Source organism: Sminthopsis crassicaudata, chromosome 2 (genome assembly GCF_048593235.1).
Source record: "Sminthopsis crassicaudata isolate SCR6 chromosome 2, ASM4859323v1, whole genome shotgun sequence".
Classification (NCBI taxonomy): Eukaryota; Metazoa; Chordata; class Mammalia; order Dasyuromorphia; family Dasyuridae; genus Sminthopsis; species Sminthopsis crassicaudata.
In genome coordinates, this window is record NC_133618.1 from 32,792,234 (window position 1) to 32,801,496 (window position 9,263).

Sequence of the window (9,263 nt, forward strand, 5' to 3'; positions counted from 1 at the left end):
TGTTCAGTAGATTATATAATATGTTAACTATATATATATATATAGATACCTACCAAAAAATTTTTCCAAGAGGGTTTTTTCTAATCAAATTCTATTGTAGAACTTGTCAACTTAAAAATAAAGCAATTTTAAAACAGCCATTTATGTAGAAATATTTTGTGAAGTAATAAATGGTACTTTTGTAAGAAAAAGTGACTAATCATAAATTCTAAAGTTATGAAAACATATGCTTATTTTATCTGTTTATACAATTTTACTTAACAAAAGAAAAATAGTTGTATATATTCATATTTAAGATTATATCCTTACAGTTTCACTATCTTTCTCAGCAAATCTCCCACCTTCATCTCATGAAATGAAGATAAAAGATATCCTCAAGGGAGGAAATGATAAAGATGTAAAAGCTGCAATTCTTAACAGAGTAGCAAACCTCACTGAGAAAGGGGACAAGATTAGACTATTTCCATTTGAGGACTGGGATATGTGATTGGTTTCCAAATATTTTCCAGTGAGTAAAAGAATATATTTAAAGGACTCATGATTGTATAAATGACCTTGGAGTTTCTGCTGGTATTTCAGTGAAAACAATAACCAAAGGTCAAGGAAAGATGATATATTTTCAATTTTATAATGAAGGTAACGGGGAACTACTGAATTTCTTTCAGGTCCATGTGAATATCCACAGAACTTCATACAGATGCTTAAATACCTGAGGTTTGACTCTGTTGAATTGAAGAGTTGGGGGGAAGGGTGAAAATAAAATTTACAAAGCACCTACTATGTGTCAGGCACTATGCTTTATAAATATCTTATTTGAGCTTCACAACACTGGGAGGTAGATACTATTTTACCATTTTACAATTGAGTAAACTGAGGTAAACAGAGGCTAAGGAGCTTACCCAGAGTTATACAGCTCATCCCTATCTGAGGCTGGGTTTGAGCTTATCCCCGTGATTCCAGGCCCAACATTCTAACTGATGAGCTACCAGCTGCCTCTTTTACATGGAGAATTGTTCCAATAGTTATAAAGAAACTCTTAAATTCTGTTTTTCTCATTCAAAGTTTCTCTCTGATAATATTAAGGGAAAAAAGAACTCCTTTTACATCTACTCTTTACATATACTCTTTTTATTTATTTTTAGAAATACACTTTTTTTTTCTTTTGCTGAGGCAGTTGGTGTTAAGTGACTTGCCCAGGGTCACACAGCCAGGAAGTGTTAAGTGTCTGAGACCAGATTTGAACTCAGGTCCTCCTGACTTCAGGGCTGGTGCTCTATCCACTGCACCATCTAGCTAGCTGCCCCTAAATTTTTTTTTAGTCAGATTTTTGTTTAGGAAAATAAAAGTTGTCAGCAAACCTTTGTTGTTTCCAAAAAGAAATCGCAAATTAAAAATTCTCCCTTGACAGAGTCAGCATGTTACAGTGAACAAAAGTAGAGATTTGGCTATACTGAGAAAATATTGGAAAGAAAATGCTGAGGCTGTGAATTCCTCAATGACTCATTTCAAAATTGTTAAAATGAATACCAACTATTCTAAAACACATCCTATCATTTAACAACAGCCTCTTTCAGTTTTCTCCTCTGTTCTGGTCACACAAACAGTTTGGACACTTCTAGTATTCAGGACTTTACTAAAATCTCTTCAATAATGTGTGGCTTTTTGTGTTGGGTAATCCGGTCAGCAACTCTGTACATGTTTCAAAAAAAGATTTTTGCAAAACAGCAATTCCAAGTTTAAAAAGTGCTTCAAGCCCTGAAGTCAGGAGGACTTAAGTTCAAATCTGGCCTCAGACACTTAATACTTCCTAACTGTGTGACCCTGGGCAAGTCACTTAACCCCAAGGGAAAAACCAGTGCTTCAGCTTTTTCCAAATTCAGTTGTCTTTTAAATGAAAAAAAAAATTAGCATCTTTAGCTGTGTTTCCAGAACGGATAAGATGTGAGATATCTCTCAGTTTTGCTGCCTTTATCTTTCCATTAGCAAGAATTTTTCAGTGCCAAAACCTTCTGTATCTTCTTTATACTGTCATGTCCAATAGTGTAAATAAAACCATGTAATGCGTAAACTTCATCTTAAATCCTTTTTTCAATATTTCAACTTCAAAAAATATAAAATAAAGTTAAAATATTTGATGTAATATTTTTAAAGCATAATGTTTATCTGAGTTTAAAGAAATCTGATAAAAGCACGCAAAATCAAGTAATTTCTATATGAATTAAATAAATTGAAAAATCTGTAACAAATTTTCATGAAAAGTAAGTAAAACTAGGCAGAATTTATAATTTGTTCCAAGTTTTAACATTTTTAATGACTTTCAACCCTCTGATAGACACAAGCTGATTACAGCAGTAGCTTAAAAGTCATGTTGTTCCTGGAATTTGACTATTTGCATAGAAACTGTAGGGTTCATTTTAATGACATAACCTGACTCGAAGGATTGATTATATTAATGGAGATTGATTTCTCAATGCCCCTGTCTTACATGAAGGGCTATTTTAGGCTAATTAAAAAGAAGCACAAAAACATTATCTCTATGAAAAATTAAAAAGAAGAATTCATAACAAATGGGGAACTGGACTTGGAGGCAGGAAGACTTGAATTCAAATCCAACTTCAGACATTTCCTAACTATGTGATCCAAGGCACTTCACTAAACCTCTAGATGCCAAAGTTTTCTCAGTAAAATGGGAATAACAAAATTGTTTGTCAGAATAAAATGAGATATTTGTAAAGTGCTTTTCAAACCTACAAATGATATTTAAATGTTAGCTATTATTAGTAATATTATTGGAAGCTATTTTGCTCAACTATCTTGGCAATAAAAATGGTACACGAAATGGGTGAATACTTACAAAGATATGAATGCCAAGATCAGGAGAACAAGAAATAGAGAATTGAAGTAACTCTATCTCAGAAACATGAATTGAGTAAATCATAAACTCATAAAAGTAAAAAATAAAAACAGGGAAGAGATAGATTATAAGTAACTTCTTTCAAACAAAGAACAATGAATTTCATTATTCCACAAATTTCTTGCAAAAAATAGAAAAAGGAGAATTCTACCAATTTTTTCTCTTAATACAATACATAATTCTGTTTAAAAAAAATACTAGAAAACATTGGAACAAGTGGACTCCTTCATACAACAAGCAATATCTGTCTAGATTAGCAGGATGGTGTCGTGCATAGGGCCCTGGGCCTAGAGTCAGAAAGACCTGAGTTCAAAGTGGACCTCAGACACTTACTAGCCACATGACCCCCTTACCTTAACCTTGTTTGTCTGTTTTCTCACTTGCCTAATGAGCTGGAGAAGGAAACGGCGATCCACGGCAAAATCTTTGCCAAGAAAACCCCAAATGGGCCCAGAAAAAGTTGGAAATGACCCAATCACAATATTTTTCTAAAACCAAGAGCCAGCATTATATGTAAAGGGGATCTTTCCAATAAGATCCTCTGAATGACATCTGCGTTGGGATCCGGCAGACTGAGAAGACACTGGCGCCATTGCCTGTCATAGAGAAGTTAGGGGATAAAAGAAAACCAGAAGAAGTGGGGGCTGGGTAGACTTGGGGGGGTTGCAGTAGGTGGCATCTTAGCTGAGAGTTATGGATTTTTCAAGTTGGGAAGGACTACGGTGACCACACTGTCCATGCCAGACATAAAGTGGAGTCCCAGCGCCTCCGACGTCATCACATCTTCTGGAAAACTGCCCATCCAGTCTCTTCTTCAGAGCCTCCAGCGAGGGAGAACCCGTTCCCTCTCAAGGCAACCCATTATATCTTAGGCGGCTCTCACTGTTAGAATTGTTTTTCTTACATTGAGCTGAAAATCTGTCTCAGCTTCCACCCTGGACAAAGTAAAGGCAGCCTTCTACATGCCGGTCCCTCCGGTATTCATGTTATCTCCCTGTTCCCTCAGAGCCAAGTCCATGCTCCATACTCCGGCTCTTTGACCTCCTGGAACACCGTGATCCTGATACATGCAACGATCTAGCCGTGCTCAGTGGCCCTGTCCTTGCCCCGGCCTTTGGCGCGACGCTTCTCTTCATCCAGACCCCGGCTCCGGCCGCCGGCTGCCTCATAGTTATGCATTAAAGCTTTCACACAGTTTTCCGATTAAATGTCACACGGTCATGTTTACGTCGTCTTTCAGTTACAATTTTAAAAACTGGATAAACAGGGAGCCAGAGTAAGTGACAAAGGAGCATCCGTTCTCCCACCGGTTACAGCCTCACGGGGGACCAGGGGTCAGCTGGAGACGGTGGAAATATGTCTATGTCTAAAGTGGTCTGGGCCTCCAGCCTTGACTGTAGCACTGTCAGCTGCACTGCCCTCTGGTGGGCCCCTCCGTCAAGCCACTCTCTGCCCAGCCGCTCTGTGCCACCTTCTGGATTCCTCTTGCCCCGCAGCCGCTCAGATGCAGGGACCAGATGCTCCTCCAATGGCCCCAGTGCCTCATCCCCGCCCCCACTTCTACTTTCTCGCTGCCACTCAAGATTTCTCAGGCTGAAATCACTCAGAGTGAGAGTTTAAAGAGTGAGTGTGTGTGTGTGTGTGTGTGCTGTGTGTGTGTATGTGTGTGCTGTGTGTGTGTGTACTGTGTGTGTACTGTGTGTGTATGTGTGGGGGGGGCATATGTGTATATGTACAGATATCAATATGCACCTATTGATAATGCACCTATTGATAACTATTTCTACATATAATCAGTTTGAAATCATATGTACTTTATCTTATACACTTAAAAACACAATTCTGAGCAGGGGTCTCTAGGTTTTGGGGTGGGCCCTGGGCCCGATTTGTGGCCATTACAAGGGGTTGTAGATGTCAGAAGTCATGTTCGATGCCAAAGTCTGTCCATGGAAGGCAGCCAGGAAGAACTGCTGAGTGGAGACCCTGCGGATATGCTCTCCCCTAAAAAGGCGAGGAAGAAGGCAGTATGGAAATCAAGTCATATCCTAGAGCCCCATCATCTCCTCTCCAACTGGTGTCGCTCCCAAGATGGGAGGTGAGGTGCTCAGCTTTCCTTCTGTGTCCTTCCCCTCTCCCCCATTCGCCAGTAAAACCCTGACGCTTGCGTAAGTCTAAATGTTGTTCAGCTGTGTTTGACTCTTCCCCCCATTTGGGGTTTTCTTGGCAAAGATACTGGAATAATTTGTCGTTTCCTTTTCTGGCTCATTTTATAGATAAGGAGACTAAGGAAAACATGGTGACGTTACTTGCTCAGAGTCATATTTTTGAGATCAGATTTGAATTCATGAAGATAAGTCTTCCTATTCTAAGCTCAGTGCTCTATCCAATGTACCACCAGCTGAGACTAAATAATCATCAAGAAATGGAAAATTACAAGTGACATCTTTTACCCTAGAAGAGCAGAATAAGTCAGTCAGAGGTCTACAAGCAATAGGAAAGGGATCCTCAAGCAAAGCAAGAGCTTGAATCTAGAGATGGGACCCATCACTTACAAAGTTCTGTGCCCGAAGGAGGACCCTCCCTTGAGAAAGCCCCAGAGTTGGACCCTCGGAAACATCAAATAAACATGCCAGGCAGGGACTGGCATGGAGACCCAATGCTTAGGAAGGGAAAGCCTTGGCCCCAGGCTCTGTTGTCCCTAACATTGTATCCAGAATTTTCAGAGAGAGCCGCAAGGATCCAATGTGTCAAATTTGAATGATTCAGGGGGTCTTAATCCTGAAATGGGGAAATCAGTGCAAGAACCAGGGTGGCAACAACCATATTCCACCGGAAAAGGCAGCAAGTAGCAGAGTCTTAGCATAAAACCCCAATTCAAAAATAAAATTTGGACAGATGAACAAATTTTTAAAAAATACCAACCACTATCAAAAGTTTTTCCAACTCTAACTCTGTAACAACTTCAAGAAAGGAGGAAAAATGGATCTTTCACAAAAACTTCATGAATACTTAGAAGAAATGAAGCATGAGATTTTGTTCTTCAAATGAAATAACATTTCCGGAGGAAAGAATTAGAGGGAGAATGAATAACTCAGAAGAGAAAATTTCAAAGCTTCCCCAAGAAATAACTTCCTGAAAATCAGAATAAATCAAATAGAAATCAGTGACTCCATGAAACAGCAAGAAATATTAGAACAAGATCAAAAGATGGAAAATAAAAGAAAATGTAAACTGATATTTTAAAAACAAAAACTAACTTGGGAAAACAGGTCCAAAAGAGATAATTTAAGAATCATTGAACTCTGTAAATCATGATTAAAACAACACAGTATTTCAAGAAATCATACATGAAATCTATCAAGATAGGCCTGAGCCTAGGAAGTCTATGGTTATATCTGCTCCCACCCAGGTGTCTATTTCCCCTCAGGAAACATGGAGAAAAAATGGTAAGAATGGCCTCCTCCTCTATTCACTTCCTTTCCTCTCCAATCCCCTCTCCCCTCTATGTGTCCATTCATGCCAGCACCTTCCCCTCCAGCTGAAGATAAAATTTCACCAAAACAGACATGGAAGCCTCTACAAAGGATTCCTTCACAGCCTCATAGTCACTCCCCCTCTTGCCCTGGGGCTCGTCCTTCCACTCCTCAAACCACTCTTAGCGGGCAGGAAGCATCCTCATCAGTGTGGACTGATCTGAGGAGACAGAGCTGGGTCACCATACCTGGCACCCGGCCTCTCCTACCCTCTTCCCTCCCCCCTTTCCACGGCCTCCATCCCACCTCCCCTTCCACGTGGGGTCTTTGGCCAGAGCGGAGGTGACCAAGAAATAGGGGATGTGTGCGGCAGCTTGGTCCCCGGAGAGGGACAGGTATCTCTCCATCCTGTGGGTGGGAAAAAGAAGATGAGCCACATGATGGTCCCTCCACAGTATGAATCAGCGGGATCCCGAACCCTCTCATAAGGAGGCAGGAATCATTCTCCCTTTGTAGAAGTGGGAACTGGACAGGATCCTGATGGCTAAGGAAAGAGGCAGCTGGCTTAGGAGATGGAGGAGAAAAGAGACAGGAACTACTGGGGTCCTGACCTCAAAGAGCATGAGGAACAAGTGGCTGTGGACAGCCCAGGGCTCTGTGTCAGCTCGGGACCCTTTCCTGCCCAGCCTCTAGGAGAGAGGAGGATCGAGGGCTAGCTCTCAGCCCTGGCTCTCTCTCTTTAAGGAGTCTCTCCCGAGAAGTAGGGATGCAGCTATTTCTCAGCAAGATAGTAACAAGATGGGCCCGGCTGTCCTTCCAGGTCATCATCTTACCTCTTGTCCATGTCTGTGTCAAAGCAGACACAGACAGGCTCCCAGACCCAGGTCCCTGTTGGAGCCCTGGAGGCACATGAAGATACAAAGAGTGGACAGACTGTGTCGCACCATTCCCAACTGGGCCTTTATACCTGTCAGAAAGAGCACAGAAGATCGGTGGCCATGAATGAGCCTATGGATGGGGCTGGCTAAGGAGAAGTCAATGGTGGCTGAAACTTACCCATCGACACGTGGGATAGGGGGCTGGATATACTCTCTCCATCTTCTGAGTGGATCAGGTTACCCTTCTCGAAACTGCTCTTTTTCTGAATCAATCCATCAGAGTCCTCTCTTCTGCATCCCTCCTTCCTTGCCTCTCCCTCTGGCGGGGCTGGATCAGAATTCATCCGGGACAGACCAAGCATCGAGCAGGAAGACCTGCTGCTTATTAGTCAGTCTATAAGCCTTCAGTCCCAGACTAGGAGATGATTCAGTCAATTAGCAAGAATTTATTAAGGATCTACTCTGGGTCATGCTCTGTGCTAAGTATTAGAGCTACAGAGAAGAGCAAAAAAGTAGTCCCTGCCCTTAAAAAACCCAAACCTAATGGAAGAGAATTCATATAACTATGTGCTCACACATACACATAGAGAAAACTGGAGATGATCATAGAGGGGAGCCACCAACATTAAGGAAGACTGAAAAAATCCACCAGGGTGCCGTCCCCTCCAAGACATCCAGAACCCATCTCATGACCTGGATTCAACTTAAGTCACCAATTCTATTGATTCTGGCTCTGTTGGGGTTTTTAAAATTATATTTACATAAATATATAACAGCATATATGTTATACTATATTTATATAATACATGTATTTATTAATATATGCTACATTATAGCATATATGATATAGTATTTTATATGTATTTACTTTTTGTGTATCTATATATATTACAGTATAAATATGATATGATGTATTTAATATATGTATGTATTAATATACTATATGTATGTATAATATATATATAGTATAATATACTATATTATAGCATATGTGATATAGTATTTTATATGTATTAACTTTTCGTGTATCTATATATTACAGTATAAATATGCTATGATGAATTGGGTTTCCCAGCCTCGGTCCTCTTCCCTTCGATTGCCTCTAGTGAAGTTTGCCCAGTGAAGGGGATCTGAGGTTCTGTCCCAGCCCAGAAGCCCAGGGTGGGCCATGCTGATCATGGATGGTTCACTTTGGGCTCATGATCTCTTCAATACCGGATCTAATGGCCTTTTCTCAATCTACGCTCGCTGCTACTGCCCTCCCTCTTGGGTTATTTCTAATTTACAGCGTTTATCTGCCATCTCCCTCGTTAGTAAATGATTCCCTTGAGGAGAGTGACTGTTTTTACCTTTCTGGTTGTCCCCAGCCAAAGCTGATGCTCCCATAGTCCCCATCCTGCTCAATCTATCTGCCTTTGGTACTGCTGACCACCATCTTGCGCCTGGACCTTCTCTCCCTTTATCTTCTCGGGTAGCTGTGACACTATCCTCCTCCTGTGACTGTTCCTCCACAGCCTGCTTTGCAGACTCATCATCCACATCTCGCCCCCAAACTGTACGTGTTCCCCCAGTATCTATTCTAAGTCTTCTACTCTTTTCTTCCTACACTGTCTCTCTTGGCAATCCCATCAGTTCAAATGGATTGAGTGCCCAGTCTCTCCTCTGAGCTTCAAACCCACCAGTTGACGACTGGCTATCTTGGAGATGGATCAAACCCAACATGCTGAAAGCCCGACTCATTATATCTAGCCCCCAATCAAGACACCAACATCTCTCCAGTTTCCCGGGTTCACATGTTCCGCGTTATCCTGGAGCCCCCCTTCTCCCACCACATTTGTAGCCCATTTCTCCACAACGCCTTTTGTTTCTGATCCCTTTTCTCCACTCACACAAATCCCGTTCCACTCTATTTCACCCCATTCCTCGATCTTCAATAATTATAAAAGCCTCCTAATTAGCCCCCTCTTCTCTGACCACTTCATTTATCATACATATTGC